The sequence below is a fragment of the Camponotus vicinus genome, unplaced genomic scaffold (assembly GCF_025532165.1).
Source record: "Camponotus vicinus isolate PSW18456_S1 unplaced genomic scaffold, iyCamVici1.0 SCAF_10, whole genome shotgun sequence".
In the NCBI taxonomy this organism is placed as follows: domain Eukaryota; kingdom Metazoa; phylum Arthropoda; class Insecta; order Hymenoptera; family Formicidae; genus Camponotus; species Camponotus vicinus.
In genome coordinates this window covers 15,318,658-15,346,610 of record NW_028141946.1, presented here as the reverse complement: position 1 = coordinate 15,346,610, position 27,953 = coordinate 15,318,658, and the positions used below count along the sequence as shown (strand labels likewise).

At 34.2% G+C, this 27,953-nt stretch overlaps 1 protein-coding gene and 1 pseudogene across 1 annotated transcript in view; one reads left to right on the top strand and one right to left on the bottom strand.

Moving 5' to 3' along the window:
• Positions 1-27,953, bottom strand: part of LOC145960367 (uncharacterized) — a 140,946-nt gene that overhangs the window by 46,614 nt on the left and 66,379 nt on the right. The window lies entirely within an intron of this gene.
• Positions 26,033-27,292, top strand: LOC145960815 (leukocyte tyrosine kinase receptor-like; annotated as a pseudogene).

Sequence of the window (27,953 nt, the reverse complement as noted above, 5' to 3'; positions counted from 1 at the left end):
GTAGCGTCGCGCGTCGGCCGTCGCTTTCGTTGGTAGGAAGAAGACAGAAGACTGTATTCTGTCCTCTTCTACTATCCGAAGCTAGCCGAAGCGCCGAGCTCACACGTACGCTTACGCTCACATCCTCGTTACCCCCTCCACGACGTGTTGCATGTTGCTTGCGGCGGAGATCTGGCAGCTTTGTCGCGTATGCCGCGACGTTGGCCGCGCGGCGGTCTAATTGTCGGCCAATCATAAACAGTACCGGCGATAAGCGGCGATCGCTCTGTCGGCGACTTCAACCGCTACAATAAATAAAGAAATTATATTAATTATAATTATTTACAATTTTAATCATTATTTTACAAATCGACAAGATATTATTTGAATGTTGCTTTTACATTTTTAGATCTGATGATGCAACAGAAAAACAATAAAAAGAAAGGAAAGAAGAAATTATATATGCTGTGGGAACGATAGTAACGTATCGGCTATGAGATTTGGATTTGTTTCACAATTCACAAAATTATGATGGGGTGATAATTGCTTGGCATGATAAATGTGATTACATGTTTTGGGAGCAAGTGATATATTACCACATTTATGTGAATATCGCAACCATTTTTTATATGAAGAACTTTAAGATAATGTCCGTGTACATAATTCTCACCGAAAATAATACATTATGTTATGCGCAACAAGATATGAATATTTGTGGCAATCTTATAAATCACTTATATGTTTTACGAGTATAATCTTTCATTTCTACAACGTTTTATGTTTTCTTAATTTTAGGCCGTATGTCGATATGTTCACTAAAAGAAATCGACAATAAAAAAATAGGGCGATTCTTTTATAGATTTGAAGGTACTCATTACGTACCTGGAAAGATACGCCCAGAAAAGATAGGGATGTATGTGGGAGAAGGTCAGACGCCTATTTGGTCAACGAGCGACAGAATCCATCCGTGGCAACGGCATCGACGCATATCCTGTGAAGAGAGCATTTTTCAGCCCAACAAATAATTGCTAGAAAACAATATTCGTGGACTAGAAAATATGTGAGGTGCTAGTGGTTAGATCGGGAATCGAATCCGAGTCTTTCGCTTTCCGGGTAACTGCTCTAGACGACTGAGCTATCCAGACCTCACACCTAATGCTGCTTTTGCATGATATGCATGATATGCGACTCCAGAGCGATGTTGGTATCTCGATAGATGCAATGCCGATTGCCATGGAAAATCCCTGAAAGGTCGCTCGCTGACCAATAAACACCTGGAAGAAAATTATCCAAATGATATACCACAATTTTCACAATATATTCTAGTGATTAATTTGGATTAATGAGAGAAGAATATTTTGAAAATATTTTTATACTTTTATCTTTAATGTACATGTAATTTACAATATAAATGTATTAAAATTACGTATGCGTAATAAAAATATTTTAATATTTTCGTGAAGATATATTGAAATAATTTATAAATTTCGGAATTAATGTTAAGACGATAATATAAACAATAAAATATATTAATATAGAATTTTATTTTGAATAATATACGTGCCATTAAGTTTTCGAGATTTATTTTAATCATGACATTGCTTGATCCTAATGAATCCTGTCTTGAGTTTTCGTAACACTTCTCGCAACAATATGTTTCGCAATTTAGCATGTGCAACGTAAGTATATGTGATACATTTCGACAATTTCATAAAAAGAACTCGTGCTGTAGAAAGAAATTATTAATTTATACATATATATTCTACGCATTTTGTAATTTTTTTGTTCGCGTACTTGTAACATAAATAATAAGTGTTCCGGGAACAGCCTTGAATCTGTCGAGGTACTTGACAACGAGCGATATTCCCAGAGCTGCTGGTACAGCTTTCTCGTAAAGCTCGGCGGTTAAGAAAACACACTTTGATTGGTTTTTTTTTTATTAACTATATCGCGATACTATTTTCGAATTCGGGTGGTTCTTTCGGTGGACTTCCGAGAAGTGAGCTGGCGAGCGAGAGATTTCCCCGCGGATTCCGATACCGTTTCGGGAGACGGCTTGGGGAGAAAAACGTGGAGAATCCCGATTCGCAGAAATCGATCACCTGATTTTCGAAGTATTGTGATCGAATGGGGAAAGACGCGCGCTCGCTGAGACGAGCGCATATTCAGGAGCTGGGTATTTCCCAAACAATAAGGAAAATATATTTTTTATTTCTAGATTCAATGCAATAGAAAAAGATTTATAATGTAAAGATCTGTGTAAAATTTATTAATAACTTATAAGTTAAGACATTAAGTTGTAAGACTTTGAAAAGATTAAGATGAATAAGTAATTTTGATATTCTGTATATGGAAGGACTTTTATCTACAAAAATGTTTCTTCATAAGTAAAAATTGTTATAGGCATTGAGATTCTATAATTTTATTTTAAGCTTAAATTCAAAGGAGCATTAATAGCAGTACGTAGTATAGCAAAACTATTTAGCCAGCAAGTAAAATTTGCATTTTGAAAGAATACACTGTTCTGCAAAATATTTAAATAGATTATAATTAAAATACAATATTCTAATAAAATATAATATTTTTATAAATATTATCTTTTTCAAAACATCTCTACAAACAGAAACATTTTTTATAATTATATACAAACGAAAAATCTAAAAAGAAAGTGAAGAAAAGTTGCAAGTGAATGATGGTTGTAAATTTAAAATTATTATCTCTATCGCGTCGATTTTAGATATAAGAGAGATTTCTAGCTTTTCAATTTTTCCTTCTAATTTTTAATTTTTTAATTTTTAACTTTTTGAAACAGTTTTATCAAGCCATTTAAACAAAATTACGTTGGAATAAATATAAGGTTATAAATCTCAAAATATATAATTAAATGTTCTATAAATTATAATTTTAACCCCTTCACACTCCAGCGAAAAGAATCTTTCCGTGCCAAAAGTGTGTTGAAGAAAAAAGTTTTTAAAATTGCATGAATACGTCAGTATAAATATTATTGAAGTCACCGAATCCGAATCTGAAGTTAGAATTACAAAATTCAAAATGGTGAATCCAATATGGCGGATCAAAATTCAAAATAATTTTGGATTTCAATAAAAATTTGTATCATTTTTGGGGTTGCAAAATCCAAACCTAATATCAGATTTTCCAAATTAAAAATGGCAAATCCAATATGGCGAACCAGAGTTCGAACAAATAGTTGACATACATAAAGGTTGTATATTTCTCTCTTCAATTATTTTTAAATCCCGCTCTCTGCCGAACCCAGAGTCACGAATCGAGGACGTGGCGGTTATTAACTCCGTTTTTTTATTTTTTTTTATTTCTTGAAAACTGGTATACGTTTCCACTCCTGTGCAAACAGCTTGATTTGATAATTCGTGACTCTGGATTCAGCAGATAGCGGAATTTATAAGTAATTGAAGAAAAAAGTGTACATCTTTTATGTATGGCAACTATTTGTTCTGGTCCGCCATATCAAATTTGCAATTTTTAATTCGGAAAATCTGATATTAGATTCGAATTCGGCGACTCCAAAAACGATAAGAAACCCATTCTTATTCAAACCCAAAATTATTTTGAATTTTGATCCGCCATTTTGAAGTTCGAAATTCTGATTTCAGATTCGAATTCAGCGACCTCAGAAACCTTAAAATACTCAAGGACAATCAAATCGTAACAGTAATCGTAACAGTAAACCTACTATTTTAGCTGTTATATAAAAAAATAATGTTAAATACATTTAATACAATTTAAATTTATATAAAATTTAATACAATTAAAAAATATCACAAATGTATATGTACACTATGTATATGTATTTCTGCACCGGCAGAAATGGTCTTTCGGTATGCTTGTGTTGACGCTACTGACGTCACACTCACACAAGCGAAGCGCGCATGTACGCGGGCCGCGGGCCGGGCAGCGAGAGAGAAAGTGGGGGTAGAGTAGTGGGGGGCATTCCGATGTTGCGTCCTTCGCGCACGGCACAGGAGCGAGAGAGAAAGCACTATAAAACGATACCAAGTTAGAGGTGTTCGATAGCCGTCTCTCTCGCTCGACGCTCGAACGAGAGAGTGCGAGCGAGACAGCTATATACCGCGCGGAATACCGCGCTATCTCCATACATGTCTCGTGCGCTTTAATATCGATATCGATATATTTCTCATTTCTATCTTTAACGGAGTTAAAATGCGGTTGAACCGCGTGTACCAAAGGCCGGCGTATTCATTCTATTAAATTAAATAATAATTAAATTATATAAAGAGATAAAATTTAATGAGTAATAAATTCTTATAACTAATTGTTATGATAATTAATTTTTATAATAATTAATGCTGTAATAAATCTCATAACAATTAATTTATGTAATAATTAATATCTTTAATATCTTTAATCTCTTTAATTCTTAATATTTAATATTTATTTCTATTTTTAATATTTTACGCTTTCGGCCCCCCCTCCCGCAACCACCCCGCCGGTAGGCAAGGTGGACCTCGCTTTACAACTTATAGCATATATCCATTGTGATTGAACTCTTCGCAATGCGTCCCCTACCGCCGGGAAAGATGCGAGAAGGGAGCCGAAAGCCCCCTTGTACCCTCCCGTGCGTGTGTGTGTGTGTGTGCATACACATACGTTTCTGACATTTATATAAGTATCTTTTGCAAAATATATAAAAACTTCAATTTGTTGTATCTTCTAAACCAATACCATCCCCCACTTATTTCTTGCACAGAATTACTCAGAAAACCCTTCTCTACAACATATTTAAGGAGCAATAAAATCGATGAGGTCTGACCTTTTATGCATATTTGCCTTTATCTTCATTGATCAATCTAATATTAAGATAAAATCTGAAAATAACAGAATCTATTTAGAAATATTCTAAAAATATTTTTCCTACATTAAGATTTATTGAATCGTTCGGAAAAGAAGATGAACATCAATTTAATTATAAATAATATCGGCTAAATAATATTGACTGGACTCAGTAAGGCATCTTCTATGTTATTTCTTATTGCTATAATATTTTTCAGACAAAGTTTGAACCAACGATGTAATTTCCCACATTAATACTCCAAATGACCAAACATCGCTTTAAGAAGTAAATATTCCAATCATCAAAGATTCTGGTGCCATCCAGCGAATAGGAAACAAACCTTCTTCTTTCTAAAACATGATTTAAACAAAAATTTAATTTTCTGATTCAAGTTGTTCATTTTTGGAATATGTGCAAAATGAGAAACGTTCATTTATCTCTTGCTATATATAAATAAAAACTATTTATATTCTATATTACTTAAAGAAACAATGCACGATATTATTATGTTAAATGATGGAAAGTATTTTCAAAAGAATTCATTTTTTAATCATTAATTTTTTTTAATAATTGTATTTACCACGCGATAATAATTATCCTTGTAGATATCTCTAGCTAGTCCAAAATCTCCAATTTTGATGACACGATTCTCGCGATTTCTCGAAGATACTAAACAATTGTGTTGGGTATATTGCGCCCTTTGACAAGCGCTAAGCACTACGCTACTGATTGACGAACTGCGCGACCAATAGCGACTGCTCGCACGACAACGCGCAGAGGCGACATAGCACATAGCATAGTACATAGCACGGCACGACTATGCACACGGCACGACTGTGCACACGACACTGCAGTAAGAAAGACGTCATAAGGGACGACCGAAAGACGGACTGTCGGAGAAGCATGGGTGTGATCGAAGCATAAACGACCTGAATTACTTTCGACTGTTCGCGTATTGAGGACATAATAATAAGACCCAACGGCCTTAGACATTATATAAAACTAACAAGAAACACAACAAATTGCGACACGCTAGATCTCTATGTACAAAACGCAACTCTTCCAAGTAGCAACAACCTCGCGCAACATCTTCGCACATGGCGAGCAAATCCTGCAAATGCAAAGCAGACGAATCTGACGCTTGCAAATTTCGACAATCTCTCAAATATTTTAACAGATCACCAGTTTCCATCAATTCCAACATTAGTAACGGAGAATCCCCATCTAAACGGCCAACAATCTTAATATATGTATATGTATAATCTACAATTCAAATCGATACCTACATCAAATATACTTATAACAATAAAAGTAGCAGGTGCAGATTATAGTAATTATAACTTAACATCAATGGTAGATAATATTTTGGTAGATAAAAGTAGCAGATGCAGATTATAGTAATTAAAACTTAACATCAATGGTAGATAATATTTTGTCTCTGTTATTCCAGGAATTTTCGAAATATCTATATTATGCAAAAATAGAATTTTAATATTTTCGTGTGTGTTTTATTTAAAAACTTATTTCTAATACTAATAACGTTATAAATCAATTAATAATAAATTAATAATAAATTAATAATAAATTAATTAATTTTTTAAATTTTGTAAGTCTATTCATATATAAAAAGTAAGCATATAATATTATAACTTCCATACACCACAGAATATTACAGTTACTTTGCGACAATGTTGCAATATTGCAAATTGTAATGCAACACTACAGAAACTGTAGAAAAAAATATAAATTAACAAAATATCAGTTAGCAATATGATATTTATATTTTAGATAAATATAAATTAACAAAATATCAGTTAGCAATATGATATTTATATTTTAGAAACATTTTAAAACTATAACACTCTTTAATTTTTTCGCACCTTCGGCTTTTCGAAAAAAGATGCGTTTGATATGAAACAATTTTATAGGTTTTTGGGTGTGTTGATTCTAAATTTACTGTTAAAATTTAAATTCATAATGACAAATTCATGATGGTAGCCATGAAAGGCTGAAAAATCGATATATTTATAATATATGAGCTTGGATTTTCTTTTTTTTAGATATATATTATGTTTTTTCTGAATATGCACACGCACACTTGACTCACGGTGTTGTTACACACTTTTTTTTTGCAGGTCGCGCATTTGTCACGAGACTCTTTCGGATGTCTATCGCACATGTCGTTTTATTTCGTGCACACTTAGATTATACAGGGTGTCCTAGACAACCCGTACACCCCTTTTCTTTCAAAAACTAAGCATTTTAGAGAAAAACGTTTTCGACAAAAATTGTATGGTTTTGAGGGGAACATAAGATGGTGTCATTGGTTTGACCTTGGATGGCATCGTTAAGGTGAGGTCAAGGACACCTTTAATTTCTTAAATGGAATCACCTATTTTTTATTGCATATTCTTATAGCTTATGTCGAGAGCTTTCCAAAACACTCTAATAAAGTATTTTTTCATCAAGTACTTTTCGAGTTATAAGGCTTGAAATAATTTCTTAATTTTACATAAACCATAAAATATCTAGTAAAATATTCATTTTTCGATTATCTTACCTTAATACTTTTATGTACAAAATAATGAGAGGAATCAATTGGTGTAAAGAAAACACAAAATTGTTTCGAAAAAAAAAAATGTAATTTGCAATTAACAATTACATTTTTTTTTTTCGAAACAATTATGTGTTTTCTTTACACCAATCGATTCCTCTCATTATTTTGTACATAAAAGTATTAAGGTAAGATAATCGAAAAATGAATATTTTACTAGATATTTTATGGTTTATGTAAAATTAAGAAATTATTTCAAGCCTCATAACTCGAAAAGTACTTGATGAAAAAATACTTTATTATAGTGTTTTGGAAAGCTCTCGACATAAGTTATAAGAATATGCAATAAAAAATAGGTGGTTCCATTTAAGAAATTAAAGGTGTCCTTGACCTCACCTTAACAATGCCATCCAAGGTCAAACCAATGACACCATCTTATGTTCCCCTCAAAACCATACAATTTTTGTCGAAAACGTTTTTCTCTAAAATGCTTAGTTTTTAAAAGAAAAGGGGTGTACGGGTGGTCTAGGACACCCTGTATATATATATATATATATATACAGGGTGAGCCATTTTAATTAACGCACGCAATTATTTCGGAAACAAAGCATTTTAGAGAAAAATGTTTCAGACAAAAGTTGTTTGGTTTCGAGGGGGCCATAAGATGGTGACAATGATTTGACCTTGAACAGTCATTTGAAGGTCACATAAAGGTCACCTTAAATTTCTTAAATGGAATACCCTATATATTTTTGCACATTCTTGTAGCTGACATCGAGAGCTTTCCAAAACACTATAATTAAGTACCTTTTCGTTAAGTACTTTTTGAGTTATGAGGCTTGAAATAATTTCTTAATTTTACATAAACCGTAAAATATCTTGTAAAATATTCATTTTTCGATTATCTTACCTTAATACTTTTACGTACAAAATAATGAGAGGAATCAACTGGTGTAAAAAAAACACATAGTTGTTTTGAAGAAAAAATATGTAATTTGCAATTAACAATTCCATATTTTTTCTTAAAAACAACTATGTGTTTTCTTTACACCAATTGATTCCTCTCATTATTTTGTACATAAAAGTATTAAGGTAAGATAATCGAAAAATGAATATTTTACAAGATATTTTACGGTTTATGTAAAATTAAGAAATTATTTCAAGCCTCATAACTCAAAAAGTACTTAACAAAAAAGTACTTAATTATAGTGTTTTGGAAAGCTCTCGAGATAAGCTACAAGAATATGCAATGACAAATAGTAGGTTCTATTTAAGAAATTGAAGGTGACCTTCATGTGACCTTCAAATAACTCTTCAAGGTCAAACCAATGATACCATCTTATGGCCCCCTCGAAACCAAACAACTTTTGTCTGAAACATTTTTCTCTAAAATGCTTTGTTTCCGAAATAATTGCGTGCGTTAATTAAAATAGCTCACCCTGTATATATATACAGGGTGTCCTAGACCACCCGTATATACAGGGCGATCCTGAAAAACGTTATGTCTTTAAAATGACGTATTCCTGACACCATTCTAAGACAATTTTTCCTTTACCAAAATTTGATTTGAAGCGTAGTTTTTGAATTATGAGCAAAAATAGTTAGTAAATCACGCGTCGGGTACAAAAGGCAGGCAGGAGCGGCGCGGCGTGCCGCGAGCGCGGGCGCAGCTGACCGCCCGACGGGTGATTATCACCGCATGAGTCGCTAACTATTTTATCTTATAACATAAAATTATGCTTTAAATAAAATTTTGGTAAAGAAGAAAATGTCTTAGAATTACGTCAGAAATACGTGTTCCTTAAAATAACGTTATTTTAATAATGAAAAGTTCCGGATCGCCGGCCGTCCGACGTTGCAATCAGCTGATTGCTACACGCGATGTGTGTATGGTGGAGTGTGTGCGTAAGAGAGAGAGAGAAAGAGAGAGAGAGGGAGGGTAGGAGGGACAGACATTCATACACACGCACGCACTTTTTTTCTCGCTCTCTTTCTCTCTTTTACGCAACACTCATACACTCTCTCATTCAGTCTCTCACTCACACTCTCTCGGTCACTCACTCACTCACTCATCTGCTTACTCACTTGCTCACTCACCTTGTAGCAGCGTAGCGAATCTTCATGCTATGTATTGTTGTTATCTGCTGCACGGTTATGATTGCTAGAGATGCGCGACACATCGAAATTTTTTCGATTATTAGTCTCACACTCGATTGACACAATACAGATTACACGATAACGAGTTTACTGTTTATTCACTCACTATTGATTTATCGATACCAAAAATTACTTTCAAAGAAACGCGAATGCAAACAGCACATGACTCGACGCGAAGCGACGGACCGCGGAGACTGCGCGACCACAAGAGTTATGTTGCCAGAAACGCGACACGCGACATCTAACAAACGACTTGCGCGTGGCGCGTGATTGACGCGAGATAAGACGAACGATCGGCTAAAACCTTCGCATTGCGAATGCGGTAGAAAACATGACACGTATAATGACATACTTAAAAAATTAATTATTTATTATAAATAATAACTATTTCTAATTATAATAAATAATTATTATTTTAAAAAGCATGTGTTGTACGTTATTACGTTTTCGAAATTATTGCATTCACGATGCGAAGATTTAAGTCAATCGCAAGAATTAAAATTACATTATTCTTGCGATTGACTTAAATCTTCGCATCGTGAATGCAATAATTTCGAAAACGTAATAACGTACAACACATGCTTTTTAAAATAATAATTATTTATTATAATTAGAAATAGTTATTATTTATAATAAATAATTAATTTTTTAAGTATGTCATTATACGTGTCATGTTTTCTACCGCATTCGCAATGCGAAGGTTTTAGCCGATCGTTCGTCTTATCTCGCGTCAATCACGCGCCACGCGCAAGTCGTTTGTTAGATGTCGCGTGTCGCGTTTCTGGCAACATAACTCTTGTGGTCGCGCAGTCTCCGCGGTCCGTCGCTTCGCGTCGAGTCATGTGCTGTTTGCATTCGCGTTTCTTTGAAAGTAATTTTTGGTATCGATAAATCAATAGTGAGTGAATAAACAGTAAACTCGTTATCGTGTAACCTGTATTGTGTCAATCGAGTGTGAGACTAATAACACAGCCCCACAAAAAAAAAAAAGTTTCTGACCTGGAGGTCTCACTATGCTAATTATATGTTTTTGGGGTCGCTGAATCCGAATCCGAGGTCAATTCAGCTCCATCGGGTCTGGGTTCAGCCATAACCTCAAAAAACCCACTAGTATAGGCTTATTAGTGTTAAAAAAATTTTTTTTTGGTCCGGGGATCAAACTATGCTTATTATATGTTTTTGGGGTCGCTGAATCCGAGTTTGAGATCCATTTAACTCTGTAACGTTAAGGCTTAGCCATAACGTCAAAAAAACCTAATAATAGCCCTGAATACTCAAGATTCTAATATCTTAATTGCATCAAAGTTTTCCTTGCGTCATTTTTGTCTTTGAGAAAAGAAACATATTGGATGCTCAAGAATAAACGGAACACATTGTATGGATCGATTGAAAAATGAACTGTTGAGTACTTTGGGCTGAACAGTTATGTGACGATGAAATAATCTAGCTAAGACAAAACTGGCCCAAAAAAGCTTTAGTGCAATCGTGATATTTTATATAATGGAGTATCAGAGTTGTATGAAGTATAGGATTATGGAGTATAGGGTTTGGTTTCAGCGACTTCAAAAACATATAATAAACATAGTCTGATCCACAGACCAGAAAAAATGTTTCTAGTGCTAAATAGCCTACATTATTAGGTTTTTTTGAGGTTATGGCTAAGCCTTAACGTTATAGAGTTAAATGGATCTCAAACTCGGATTCAGCGACCCCAAAAACATATAATAAGCATAGTTTGATCCCCGGACCAAAAAAAAATTTTTTTAACACTAATAAGCCTATACTAGTGGATTTTTTGAGATTATGGCTGAACCCAGACCCGATGGAGCTGAATTGACCTCGGATTCGGATTCAGCGACCCCAAAAACATATAATTAGCATAGTGAGACCTCCAGGTCAGAAACTTTTTTTTTTTTTGTGGGGCTGTGTTATTATTATTATCACCGCTGTCGAATGATTATTTGTTATATCTCGTTAATTTTTCTAATTTATGTTATTATTATTTCTCTCTTTAATTTGTTCGAAAACCATAAAAAGTATTCCGGTTCGAAAATTCGCATAGAAAAATCAGCTTTAGCATAATTCGAGAATTCGAATATAACGGGCATCAAAAATCTTCTCGAGCTTTCGATCCTTCAGAAAAACGCGACCGTTCCTGTTATCTCGCGTTTTTTTATCGATCGAGAAACGTTGGTAATAAACATTCTCAATAACATTGTCAACCGTCGACAAAATCAGCGTAGCGTATGGGCATGCGCGCCCATACGTCACGATCAGCTGATTGCCAATCAGCTGATAGAAAAAGGTTGCGCGCATGACAATTAAAGAATTGTCTACGTCAGACCTCATCGGCGGCCAATTGTACGCGGCGCCCTGAGGTCACCGCTAAAGTACAAAATTTATTGGCCAACGTCGCAAAGGGGCACCTCAATAAAAGACGCGATTACCGAGAAACGAGCGAACTCTCGCACTTTTCGCTAAACCGCACTTTTCATTAAACCGCTTTTGTAAAACCGCTTCGCTTTGTTAAAACCGCTATTCTGTTATACGACCGCTTACTCACTCGGACTTCCGCTATCTCTTTTGATAATACGCAAATCGAACCGCTTTATACGACCGCCTACGAATTCGGAAAACGCTCTTGTTTCGCTACACCACTCGCGATACCGCTCGCGAAAACTGCGCTCACTGTGTTGCACCGCTGTTTCGCTAATCGAAATCACTGCACTAAACACTTGTCTTTTAATTTTGACTTTAATAAACGTCAGTCTTTTTTGTGTGAACAAGGCGCACTTTTTTCGCTGGAAGACCTTCCGTTCCTATCGTCGCGCTGTCGGATTCCGCTCACGAACATTTTTGGTCCTTCGAGCCGGATTTATCATCCTCATCCGCAGTTTCGTGGGTGACATCCACAGTGCCGATCAGTTTTGTGCAGTGCAGTTTCCTGTAAAGACAAAAAACAGTGAGAATGAGTGCTGATATAAAGGTGCTACTGGAAGCTCAGTACGACAACCTCCGGAAGATGGGCGTCTCCAACATCACCCGCGACGCCATCCAAGCTCGCATCACCATACTGGACAACCTCTGGACCAAGTTGAAGGCCCAGCACGAACTCGTCAGGTCGACTCTAAAGGATGGATACCATGAGAGTGAGTACGCCAAAACAGAATTTATTGATACGGCCGAAAACACTTACGTGACGCAACGCAGCACGCTAACCGGCTACGCCGAGAGACTCAAGGGCGAGGCGCCCACCGCGTCCAAAAGTGAGCCAAATCCGGAGCAGGCTCCAAGAACCTCGTTGCCGCGCATCAAATTCCAGACGTTCTCGGGCGCGTACGAGGATTGGCCCGCGTTCCGCGACTTGTTCTTGTCGATAATCGGCGACAACTCGTCCATATCAGCTGTCGAAAAGCTCCATTATCTTCGCTCCTGCCTCCAAGGACCTGCGGAGAGATTGGTTAGCCCATTATCAGTCACAGGAAACAATTATGAACGAGCTTGGACACTCTTGAGCAAACATTGCGAAAATAAGCGAAAACTCATCCGCTCCAACTTCGCCGCGTTCACCGCCGTGCCGAGGATGAAGTCCGAGACCGCCGAGGAGTTGAACCGCGTCTACAACGCCGTCACCACCGCTTGAATGCTCAGGAGAGCATTGATAGGCCCATCGCCTCCCACGGAATGGACCTGTTCAACTACCTCGTGGTCGAGCTCTTCGATCCGCGAACTCGACTTGAGTGGGAATCCTCCACATGTGATTCCTTCGATCCGCCGGACCACGACGTCCTGACAAATTTCATCGCAAAGAGGATTCTTACCTTGAATGCCGCCAAGCCAAGGTCCGACGCAAAGTCCGAAGATGCCGCACGGACAGCGAAGTCGCACTTCGCAAAGCAAACTTCCGACGCCTCTAAGTGCGTCGTGTGCAAAGGAGAGCACTCGATCATGCAGTGCTCAAAATTCAAGGCGAAGTCCGCGAGCGACAGGAAGTCCTTCGTGGAAGCAAACAGATTGTGCTACAACTGCCTCGGCAACCACTTCATGGTGCAATGCCAGTCAGTCAAGACGTGCGCCTTGTGCCAATCTCGGCACCACACTCTGCTGCATGATGAGTACCACGCATCGTCTTCTGATGAGGTCAGCTCACTCTCCGCTGTGCTTCCAAAATCCGACCGCAAAGCGATCCTCCTCGCAACCGCACGCGTGACCATCGCCGACCACAGGGGGAGGCCTCAAGCTGTCCGCGTCTTGGTCGACCAGGGATCCGAAGTCTCTATCGTCTCGGAAGCCCTGGCACAACGCCTCCGCTTGCCGCGAGCCCGCTCCTCGATTCCGATCGCTGGGATCGGGGAAGCGTCATCAAGAGCTACCCGCGGAAGGATTTCCGTGAGCCTCTCTTCGGAGACAACCGGAGCGAATCTCTCCGTCGTCGCGCACGTTCTGCCGCGCCTATCATCGTATTCCGGGCCGACGGTACGAAGCAAATTCACTTGGCCTCATATCCGCGGACTCTCTCTAGCTGATCCACGACCTTTCGACCAGGATCCGATCGATCTTTTGCTCGGCGCCGACGTCTGTGTGGCCATCCTTCAGGCCTCAGCCATCCTTCAGGATGGACTCCGCAAGGACCGTGCGGACGAGCCAATCGCTCAGAAAACGGCTCTGGGCTGGATCCTGTCAGGAGGCAGCAGAACCACTCTCCGCTACCGCAACAGCTTCAACAACCGCAAGCTGAACGAGCCAGTTCAGCGATTCCGAGAGCAGGGGAAGGAACCGTCCGCTCCTAACGCTCTCACACCGCAAGAACTTCGCAGTCCGTGCACGACGGGCGGAATCCCTTGCAGAAAGAAGGCCGCCACCGACGACAGCATCCTGGCTGGAGTTCCGCAGGAGCATCGACTCGCGAAGTGGTCAAACCGCGCCACACTGATTGGCTGCCAAGGGCAAGGTTGCCCCGGCGAAACCACGACCGTTGCCGCGGCTCTAACTGTGCACGGTCACACTCACGACAAATCACATTGTTCTCATTTGCACTTTTCTAGGTTTGTCCATAGCACCCACCTACCTCCGGTCGAACTCCAGGGTCATTCTGCCCAACGGCCGGGTCAACCATCCGCTGCGGAGGACGAGACCAGCCTGGCTCCTCCAGGACTAAGCCTTCTGGCCAAGCGACGACATGCCCGACGGAGAACTACCCGAGCATCGAGCCGTCGGATCGCTCAACGCTCTCAGCCAAGCGATCACCGAGCCCAAGACGACACTCCGCTCTTCTCCGCTGCATTGGCTTCTGCGAATTACTGCCGGGTATCACCGACGGCGACACAACGTCACGCCGGCCCGCTTCCTGGGGCGTACAATACGACGCAGCCGTCACCTCCGGATACGCGAGACCGCCGCCGTTTGCGAATAAACACGGGTCAACGAATGCGGTCTTAGTTAACAAGTTCGGTTGCACCACGGTTTTCAATAATTATGGCTTTTTACACCAATGCAGAAATGGCAGACATGCATTTTATGTATGGTCGTGCTAACGGTAATGCCTTAGAAGCGCGTCGTCTGTATGCTCAAAATTTTCCAAATCGCGAAATTCCTTCGAATCGAATATTTGCAAAACTTCACCAAAGGCTCCGGGACATTGGTATGTTTGGTAAAAACGCGGGCGACAGTGGAAGACCCAGATCCATTTCTACACCTGAGGTGGAAGAGGAAATCTTGGCAATGGTACAAAAAAATCCTGGAATTAGTATAAGAAGGATTGCAGCCCAGATAGACATTAGCCCTCGTTTAATTTGGAGAACACTCAAGGAGCAACTGCTCTATCCCTATCACATCCAGCGAGTTCAGATGCTAAATCCGCCTGATTTTCGCGCCAGGCTAGTGTTTTGCAGATGGATTTTGAGGAAACAGGCCAGAAATGTCAATTTGATTGCTAATATTCTTTTTACTGACGAGGCTGGATTTACCAGAGATGGAATTTTTAATTTTCATAATACCCATCAGTGAGCCGACGAAAATCCACATGCTATTGTTGAATCGAGACATCAACAGCGTTTCAGCCTAAACGTCTGGTTAGGTATTTTGGAAGATAGCCTCATAGGCCCCGTTGTTTTGCCAAATCGGTTAATTGGTCCAGCATACCAGAACTTTTTAATGAATACATTGCCTCCACTACTCGAAGATGTCCCACTAAATCTTAGAACTGCGTCTTGGTTCATGCACGATGGCGCTACACCTCATTTTTCATTGGCTGTTAGAGAATATCTAAATCAAATGTATCAAGAAAGATGGATAGGACGTGGAGGTCCGGTTGCATAGCCTCCTAAATCTCCCGACCTAAACCCGCTTGGCTTTTTTATTTGGGGCTATTTAAAAAGTTTAGTGTATGCAGAGCCAATCAATAATTTAGAACAATTAGAAAATCGTATACAAGCCTGCATTACAATCAGAATGAAACCAGGTGTGTTTGAAAGAGCACGAGATTCTTTTTTACGAAGATGCAGGGTCTGCATAGACATGGAAGGAGGTCATTTTGAGCATCTTCTTTAAGGTAAGGTAAAATACCAGCTGTTATTTTTTTGCATAAATTATAAGAAAAATAAAAATTTAAAACAAAAATAAAAATTATAAAAAAAAATAAAATTAAAAATATCTCAAAAACGGTTTATTTGCGGACCCATGTTTATTAAGACTTTTCGACTTGTTTCTGGACATACTAAATCCCCTTAAAATATTTTACCCTTTTTTTTCAACATCCTGTATATAATATATATAATATTATATATATAATATTTTGTCAAACAATTTTTACAGATTTTAATTCTTTCTGGAATAACACCGAATATTTCCGCGGAGAAAAATAAATTACAAACAGAATGCAGTTAATAAGACGTCAGGCAACACATGATCAGATTGATCATTCGAAGTCAGTTACTATTCTGATCGCTAGCCAAAACACGCTACCGCGTTACTTATCGTTTGATTCAAACTGCATCATACTGCATATGAATATCACAGAAAATTGTGTACGAATAGTGGATTTTGAAAAGCATACGTTGTAACACATTTGTACGTAGTAATACAATCGTATACAAACAAATTGTCATAATTACATTTTTAATAAAATCAAAGATATAGCAAATATTTAAGTGAATTCGATTACATGCTGTGTGCGTTTAAATATGGATGAAAATGTTACAAGATCTGTAATTCTATAACTTCTTTGATCATTGTAATTTGATTGCGATTATTATCTTTTTATCGACTGCTTTTCTACTATAATAAATTAAAAGCTAATAATTATATTCCAGTGTTTGCGGGATATAATGAAATAAATATGTATCATTTTGCATTGTCATTTGTTCTTTTAAAAAAATAGAAATTATTTATTTACTAAGAATTCCCTAATTTAATCTTAAGATATATATTGTAATCGCGACCATAAAGAGAAATCTAAAAACATAATATTAGAAGATAATAACTTGCGATTCGTTAAAACTGAGTTTTAAGGAGTTTATCAAAAATATATGTATATATATGAATTAATATCAATTCGATTAACACATCAGAATTAATAGAGTGAGAAAAACAATTAATTGAGGATTCAACAGAAACCGATTGAGTGCAAACATTTACGAAAAATGCAAATTATGTTTGGAACAATTTTATGTATTTTATTGAAAGGTTTAGTACTGACAAAGGCAACTATCACGTTTATGCCGAAAGATTATATCACTTCAAACAGCCTCCAGAAAGAAAGTGTTTCCATGTCTCTTTAGATTTAAATTTCACGCAGGTAAGAGATATTTTTTGCTTGATTAAGAAACAATTGATTATTGCAGCTAGTAGTTTATAAATGAATGATAATGAATTATATATACTCTCTCTATCTGTATAATAAGATAAAATAAAATAAAATTCAACATAAAAGAAGAGTATGTGCGTTGTTGTAAAAAAAAGGATGTATAATGTTTCGAAATTTTATAAATGGATGTTATATAGTATAATATATTAAGTTTAATTAAAATGGTATATCAAAACTTGACGGTATTATTTTCTCTCTCTCTCTCTCTCTCTCTCTCTATATATATATATATATATATATATATATATATTTATTTATTTATTTATTTATATTTATATATAATTATTATTAGTTATTTATATATAATTATTATTAGTTACCTAAGATAATGTATGTATATGATTTTTTTCTTCTTTCTTCATTTTTTGGTCACATTTTATTGTAATTCATTTATTGTTTATATTATATGTAATAATTTCAGTTCACTTGATAAGGACCAAAACCCATGGTCGAAACGTTGTGAATTTTTCATCAATAAATATTGCCGGTGTGGTCGATTAAATTACTTTCATTTATTTTATCTACTGGCGACGTTCAAGAATTTATCATTAATAATTATTATTTCTAAAAATAACAATTTTTAAAATTAATGAAGTTTTCTATACTACTATCCGCTACATTAATATATACATACGATGACACTTGAACAGATTTTTATGTTATTTTTCTTCAATTTCTAAAATTTCTTTATTTTTCTAGATATTTATAATAATATTTATTGATATATAGTGTAAGGTTTATACTAATGCAGATTTCATTTTATATAATTAATTTAGAAAGTTAGCATCATTTCTTTGTGTTAAGGATAATTATATAACGGCACAGAGCTACTAAATATCTTGATAGAAAGTCAAATATCTGTCTAATAAAACTTGAAATTGTTAAATCTATTAACTCTAACGCTAATATTTCGATCGACAATGTATGCAATAACAATCATTACACGCTAAAATTTATATCAATTTTCATTGTACATATATCCATTTATATAATTATATGCACATATTTTTATCGAGGCATTATTATCGGTTTATACTATCATCTCCAGGATTTGTGTTAAAAATATAACGATAATCGAGAAAATATTTGATAAGGTTATTGATAAAAAAATTTATATAATTTTTATGGCTAATATTTAATAACTGTAAAGAAACAATATTTTAAACATTTTTATTTTTAAAGTACAAACATTAATAAAACTTTAATAATATCGGCAAACTTTTGAAAAGAAATTTGAATGACGGTAAAATTGGAGAAGAGTTATCTAACCTGTCATGAAAGAATCAAATTGTTAGGCAAAATTGTTCGAACAATTGCAAAGAGCTACACTTTCACTTGAATTATTTGCTAAAAGCGGTTATAATTCCTTATTGACTCTTGTTAACTTATTGATTGATTTTCTTTTGATATGAGTTATGTTTGATATACAAGTCTTAAAAAAAAAATAGATTTTACAATATGAATAAAACTACATCGCATTTAATATATATCAGGAATAGTATATATCAAACTGGTATTATTAAGCAAACAAAAAACGAATGGCAAATTTTCGTTTAATTTTATAATTTATATAATTTATCATTGAAAGCACCAGAAACAACCGCTTCAATGATATTCACTTAATTCTTTTCATATGTTACACTTTATGAAGGATATTTCAATGTCCGAGAAAAGTGATCATCATATACTAAATTTCAAATCTGATCGGAGTCATTCTGATAGTACTGTGAGAAATAAGCGAGAAGTCGATGAAGTTACACTTGCAAATATTTCTATCATCCCAGAATCTATCGGTAAGTTGCAAAAAATGCACAAAATATTAATAACAAAATCTATGACGAAAAAGTGTAAATATAATTTAAATTCAAGAGAGAGTGGAAATCAAATCTAAAAATATCTTCCAGTAGTGAGAAGAATATAAATTCTATTCCATCCAAAAAAGAAATAGAAAGGCATAATATAAACATAACATTGTACACAAAAATTGTCATGATTTAAGGTAAAGTCAATTTTATTAATTTGCTACTTTGTTTTAAAACAGTCGCAAATATTATACTTCTGATTTCTTAAGCTATAGGAATTTATCGAAAAATACTTGTCATCTTATTAAAAGTTATTTATTCGTTTTTGCCATGGATTAACGATTACTTTTCTAAATCTTAAATGACGCAAAAAATTCTTATATTATTTTTTTAAAGGTCAATATTGTGCTAATTTCCATATTTTGTAGTTTACATTTATTTTTTTCTTTCTTTATTTTCTTTTTTTATTTTCACATTAAATTGTTCTTTCTGATTTACTGAGATAGTCCACTTAATCTTATATATACATAATTATGTTAATATGTACGATCTTATAATCTCTAGAAAGCAGTTTGAACAAGCCAACATCTCTCAGAGCATTTGTACAATTCGACAATCAATTCATAAAAAAAGTAAACGACATTTTTGTGACATTGAGGTAAAGAATCTAAATTCTCAGTTTGTATTCTTTCATTTTTCTCTCCTTTTCTTAAATTCAACGACATAAATATATCAAAATGTTAATTCTGTTATAATTTTGTTAAATATAAGAAGGCTAAAATTTTATTTTTTTACAGATGAAACCAACCTAACTTTACCGATGAAATAATACAAGGGTATATAGTGCAGTGTTTTTTCATCGAGGACTTAAAAGAGATTCAAACCTGCGACGATAAAAATATCACAATTACAAAATTGGAGCACACGGTGCACAATCTAATATCTAACACGACATATTATTTTCGAGTACGTGCGCATACTAAAATTGTTGCCGGTCCTTACACGGATTTAATCAATGTATTGACTACACATGAAAATCCAATACCTAAATCAGTGCTGGGATTTATTTGCAACTTTCGGCCAGATTTCTTAGTTTACGCCTACTGTTCCCCTTCTACCGCTCGCGCCTTAGCGACCGCGCCGCCGCCGGTCACTCGTAACTAAGGAACGCTCAGGAACGTGCGCGTCACAAATGTAATGTGGCAATCTATCTGATTGTAAGTTCTCTTTATTGATTGTTAATAATAAAAATAATTATTCTATTGTAGAGACGATTGTCGCCTACTCCGCCTCTGTTATACATACACACACACATACACGTACATATTTATTCACGTATATTATATTAAATCTATAAATTCTAAATTTACATATTTTCACATATGTTAGGAAATGCAACTTTCTAATCCCTGCATGCATGCATCCGATATCCGCTTTCACTTCTGTAGAGATTTACAACCCTTGCATGTGACGCAGCCTTCCATCGATCCGTTAGATCGCCAATTAACATATGGCAAGCACACGGCTTTTCCTTACCCAACGGTCACTCGTCCCTTTGAGAATTTTTCCTACCATAAAACTTTCTCCCGGATCATGCATGCTGAATCCTGATTTTCCAGAATTCATTCGGTATGCCACTTTCGAGGGGTTCACATCGCGCTTTCACACAGTACACACGAGACTTCACACAGTATACAAGACACTAAAAAATTATAGATTAAAATAAATTCGAAGCTATTTAACTGAGAAGCGTTAATTTCTTATATCCCGAGATCACCCACACTATTATTAATTACGTTTAAAACACAAATATTTTAAATTGTTACAGAACATATACGTAATTAATAATAGAATAATTACTTTTATTATTAATAAACAATAAAGAGAACTTACAATCAGATAGATTGCCACATTACATTTGTGACGCGCACGTTCCTGAGCGCTCCTTAGTTACGAGCGGTAGGAGGGGAACAGTAGGCGTAAGCTAAGAAATCTGGCCAAAAGTTGCAAATAAATCCCAGCACTGACCTAAATTATTACTCACAACGAGTCAAGGTATCCAAATATGGGACGTGGATTCAAACATTACTAATTTCCTAATGTCAAAGTACGTATACTGATGAAAAAAAATAGTTATAATTATCATAAATTATTTTTAATACTAACTATAAAGTTAAAGTTATTATTATTATGCACAAGTTTATTATTATCAACATTATAGTAGTAATAACTATAAAATCTCTGCATTGACTGTGGGTAGCAAGAAATCTATACTTGACCTATCGAGAGTCAGACTACTCTTATATTGTAAAGTTTGACTTAACAATGTGGGAAAATGGCATAATTAAATTTGATAAGATTTTGAAAGTAAAAATTGCTATGAATGACTGATGTAAAAATGACTATTTAAATATATCACCGTTTATGGGGTACGTTCACCTGAAATAATAATTTTCCATGAAGATAATTTTCCATAAAGATTTATGCAAATTTTTCTATTAATTTTTCTATAATTTTACGTGGTTTTATGATTAAGATCATAAGTAAAAAAAATAATAAGTTATTATATAATTATACGAATTTCGAATTTTTACTACATATAAGTTTCTGTTTTTGTTAAAATAATGTTTTATAATGAGTAAAATAATTATATATTTTTTAGAATTTTATATCGCATTTCATACAATTAGACGAATGGAGAATATGATATGATGAAATTCCATCTCGATGGAAAAAACGAGCAAATTGTTCAGATAAATGCATCCTTTTGCCTATTTCATTATACAGGGTTTAGCAAAAGTGTGGAAACCCCTTAATATTTCGAAAAATACGCATTTTAAAAAAAAATGTTTCATACAAAAGTTATAGGGTTTTATGTGGCGCATTACACAGCAACATTATTATGACCTCGAATAGCGTTGTCAAGGTTATGTGAAGGTCACCTCCAACTTTTTAAATGGGACACCCTATATGCTTTTGCATATTCTTGTAGCTTATCTCGAGAGCTTTCCAAAACACTATAATTAAGTTAGTTTTCATTAAGTACTTTCCGAGTTATGAGGCTTGAAATCATTTCTTAATTTTACATAAACCATAAAATATCTAGTAAAATATTCATTTTTCGATTATCTTACCTTAATACTTTTATGTACAAAATAATGAGAGGAATCAATTGGTGTAAAGAAAAAACATAGTTGTTTTTAAGAAAAAATATGTAATTTGCAATTAACAATTCCTACTACAGTAGTTCATTGGATGCCACTCAAGAAAGTGAACTGCGTGGCCGTGACCTACGAAGTGCATTGGAAGTCAGTTACATTAGTGAACGGCACGCAACAAAAGAGCAAACAATATATCAATATACCGAAACGTATGGCAGACGGCAGATTTTTCACAAAGATTAACTTGTCGCTACCAGTACAAGATTATTTGATATACGTGCGTGTGTATCCAATTAATTTCAGCGATTTCTACAACGAGAGTTTAAGCAAAATCGTTCACATATACTCAGAATCAAACAATATTACTTTGAGCGGGGTCAACATAAATAGCATGGACATTTCATGGATTTCAAACATTAATCTAACGGTTTTTTCTACACTAGAGTACAAAGACATTGCAACAGCAAAGTGGAAAACGAATTATATCAAACAACGAATTATATCAAAATGAATTATAACAAAGAAGTAATATACCATGTGGAAAATTTACAATCGGGAATTTTATACAAGTTTCGCTTGATATTGAGATATCTCGAATATGAGGAAAATTTAATATGGCCGGCTGATGAAAGATTTATTTTTTCAACACTTGGTAAGCAAATGAAGATACCCATACAGCACAATAAGGTTGCAGATATATTGAAGAATAATTTCATTGAAACATTGCAATATTGCAAATCGATTGCAAAACTCTGCTGAGTCATTGTTATAAGATTGTGATGAAGTTAAGATGTCCGCTTTTTGCAATAAAATATTGTAGCAACATTGTAGTGTAATATATTTGAAAGAATGTAATTGTGTGTTATTGCAACCATTTAATAATATTACGTTTAAAATATTTTTGTTTATGATGGATGAACATCTTGGAAACTTTATAATTAAATTAAAAAGCTTGATATAAATAGAAACTTGATATAAATAGAAGCTTGATATAAATAGAAGTTTGCAATGACTTCATATCTATAATATTGCAAAATTATATTTAAACGTAATTATATAACAAAATATTATATTTTGGATACAAAATTACTTTAAACTCTTACTTATACGAATCACTTCTTTTATTGGAAATGTTCTATATATTCATATAATAAGGTACAAATATAAACATTAATTAGAATTAATTATACATTTATTTCTAATTATACTTTTATTTAAAAATTTTAAAAATCTGTTACAATCACATATATATTTGCATGAGGAAAACATAAAAATGCATTGAAAAATAAAATAATAGATATAATAGTATCTATTCTTAATATAATAAAAAAACTCGTATTCGTACATGACGTAAAAGTATATCATAAAATATATTGTAACGTTGATATAAAATGTTATCTATATTTTAATAAAAAAAGTAGCAATGCTTATCTTCAGCTTAGAATTATATTTACTCTGACTGATATTATTTCTGTGTCTTTAATTCATTTGATTTTATATAACATTAAAATTACCGCATATATACAAATATAAAAAAATGTTATTACATCATTTTTATAGATTAATTGAAGAATGTTCTAGTTTTACAATGTTTCCAAAATATAAATATCATATTGTTAATGTCTAACTGATATTTTGTTAATATATATTTCTATATATTTCTATATATTTCTATATATAGAAATAGATAGAAATAGATATTTCTATATATTTTGTTAATATATATTTCTACAATGTTTCCGTAAATGTTGCATTGCAATTTGCAATATTGCAACATGATCGCAAGCTAGTTGTAATATTCTATGCTGCATAGATATTATAATATTATGTGCTGATTTTTTAGATATGAATAGGCCTAAAATTTAAAAAAATTTAATATTTCTAATAAAAATTATTAAAAATATAAGACTCGAAATATAAAATTAAACAAATCAGTTTTAATGGCAACACGAGTCAAGTGTCGATCTTATAACACAGTTATTTATTAAACAAACAAATAAGTATAGAACAAATTACAACGAAAAGATTGCGAACGTTTCGATCCTAAAGATCGACTTTGTCTTCAAAGATGTTGAGTTGTTCCGTTCGTCTCCAACGGTTCGTCATTGTTTTCGATGCCTGGAAGCATCGTCAAAATAATGAGATACCGAAACATTTATCTTTACTTTAGACGGCACATTTTATAATTGATTCCGATAAAACCTTTGTTATTTTTTATCATCACATTTGCGCTGAAGAGGGCCCAAAAATAGGGTCGAAACGTTCGCAACCTTTTCATTGTAATTTGTTCTATACTTATTTGTTTGTATAATAAATAACTGTGTTATAAGATCGACACTTGACTCGTATTGCCATTAAAACTGATTTGTTTAATTTCTAATAAAGTTATAAGTAAAAATAAATTTTTAAAAACACACGAAAATATTGAAATTATATTTTTGCGTAATATAAATGATATTTCGAACATTCCTGGAATAACAGAGACAAAATATTATCTACCATTGATGTTAAGTTTTATGGTTATAGTTACTATAATCTCCCTCTGCTACTTTTATTGTTGTAAGTATATTTGATATAAGTATCAACTTGAATTGTAGATTATACATATACAGGGTGAGCCATTTTAATTAACGCACGCAATTATTTCGGAAACAAAGCATTTTAGAGAAAAATGTTTCAGACAAAAGTTTTATGGTTTCGAGGGGGCCATAAGATGGTATCATTGGATTGACACTGAAGAGTCATTTGAAGGTCACGTGAAGGTCACTTCAATTTTTTTAAATGGAACACCCTATATATTTTTGCACATTCTTGTAGCTTATCTCGAGAGCTTTCCAAAACACTATAATTAAGTACCTTTTCGTTAAGTACTTTTTGAGTTATGAGGCTTGAAATAATTTCTTAATTTTACATAAACCGTAAAATATCTTGTAAAATATTCATTTTTCGATTATCTTACCTTAATACTTTTACGTACAAAATAATGAGAGGAATCAATTGGTGTAAAGAAAACACATAGTTGTTTTTAAGAAAAAATATGGAATTGTTAATTGCAAATTACATATTTTTTCTTCAAAACAACTATGTATTTTCTTTAGACCAATTGATTCCTCTCATTATTTTGTAGGTAAAAGTATTAAGGTAAGATAATCGAAAAATGAATATTTTACAAGATATTTTACGGTTTATGTAAAATTAAGAAATTATTTCAAGCCTCATAACTCAAAAAGTACTTAACGAAAAGGTACTTAATTATAGTGTTTTGGAAAGCTCTCGAGATAAGCTACAAGAGTGTACAAAAATATATAGGGTGTTCCATTTAAAAAAATTGAAGTGACCTTCACGTGACCTTCAAATGACTCTTCAGTGTCAAACCAATGATACCATCTTATGGCCCCCTCGAAACCATAAAACTTTTGTCTGAAATATTTTTCTCTAAAATGCTTTGTTTCCGAAATAATTGCGTGCGTTAATTAAAATGGCTCACCCTGTATATCTGATATAATATTTAGAGATTTACTGAAACTATTAATTTACTAGTGATTTATTCATATAAAATTAAACTAAGAAATTTGCTAAAAAATGATAAATTTTATAATGCATATTATTACATAATTAAATCGAAATTTTATAACAGTATACCATCAACGCAGAGATAATAATGCGCAATTTTTGCCTTCAACAATGACCGGCATGGAGTTAGCGGTTCTACACGAAGTACCTTGCCAAAACACTCAATTCAATATGCTTTACAATCCTATGTTACATTATAACCCGGATGAATATGCGATAACTAAAATCGAACATAATCAAATCACATTAACAAAACTTCTTGGTAGCGGCGCATTTGGAATGGTAAAAATTAATTTCTTCCAGCAATGTTTCAAATTAATTTTCAGATCAACAAAACAGATGCGTTTCTTAATAAAGACATAAATTATATGAATTTTATAGTAGATTATAAGTAATATAAAATTTAGATGAGACAACATACATGTACTTTATTATATATTTTTCGTTGAATTATTTAATATAAAATAAAATATAATGATATTTAACATTAATCTATACATTTTTTAAGTGAAGTACATATTTAAATTTGTATATCAAATATTTCGCAGGTGTTTCAAGAAAATGTGAAGAATTTAGAAAGATCGGGCACAGAGATATCCGTTGCAATAAAAATGCTTCGAAAAGATGCTTCTTCCCATGAGAAAAAAAAATTTTTAAAGGAAGCCAAGCTTATGAATCATTTTCGACACAAACATATATTAAGATTGTTGGCCATTTGTTTAGATGGGGATTCTCCGTTACTAATGTTGGAATTGATGGAAACTGGTGATCTGTTAAAATATTTGAGAGATTGTCGAAATTTGCAAGCGTCAGATTCGTCTGCTTTGCGTTTGCAGGATTTGCTCGCCATGTGCGAAGATGTTGCGCGAGGTTGTTGCTACTTGGAAGAGTTGCGTTTCGTACATAGAGATCTAGTGTGTCGCAATTTGTTGTGTTTCTTGTTAGTTTTATATAATGTTTAAGGCCGTTGGGTCTTATTATTATGTCCTCAATACGCGAACAGTCGAAAGTAATTCAGGTCGTTTATGCTTCGATCACACCCATGCTTCTCCGACGGTCCGTCTTTCGGTCGTCCCTTATGACGTCTTTTTTACTGCAGTGTCGTGTGCACAGTCGTGCCGTGTGCATAGTCGTGCCGTGCTATGTGCTATGCTATGTGCTATGTCGCCTCTGCGCGTTGTCGTGCGAGCAGTCGCTATTGGTCGCGCAGTTCGTCAATCAGTAGCGTAGTGCTTAGCGCTTGTCAAAGGGCGCAATATACCCAACACAATTGTTTAGCATCTTCGAGAAATCGCGAGAATCGTGTCATCAAAATTGGAGATTTTGGACTAGCTAGAGATATCTACAAGGATGATTATTATCGCGTGGTAAATACAATTATTAAAAAAAATTAATGATTAAAAAATGAATTCTTTTGAAAATACTTTCCATCATTTAACATAATAGTATCGTGCATTGTTTCTTTAAGTAATATAGAATATAAATAGTTTTTATTTATATATAGCAAGAGATAAATGAACGTTTCTCATTTTGCACATATTCTAAAAATGAACAACTTGAATCAGAAAATTAAATTTTTGTTTAAATCATGTTTTAGAAAGGAGAAGGTTTGTTTCCTATTCGTTGGATGGCACCAGAATCTTTGATGATTGGAATATTTACTTCTTAAAGCGATGTTTGGTCATTTGGGGTATTAATGTGGGAAATTACATCGTTGGTTCAAACTTTGTCTGAAAAATATTATAGCAATAAGAAATAACATAGAAGATGCCTTACTGAGTCCAGTCAATATTATTTAGCCGATATTATTTATAATTAAATTGATGTTCATCTTCTTTTCCGAACGATTCAATAAATCTTAATGTAGGAAAAATATTTTTAGAATATTTCTAAATAGATTCTGTTATTTTCAGATTTTATCTTAATATTAGATTTATCAATGAAGATAAAGGCAAATATGCATAAAAGGTCAGACCTCATCGATTTTATTGCTCCTTAAATATGTTGTAGAGGAGGGTTTTCTGAGTAATTC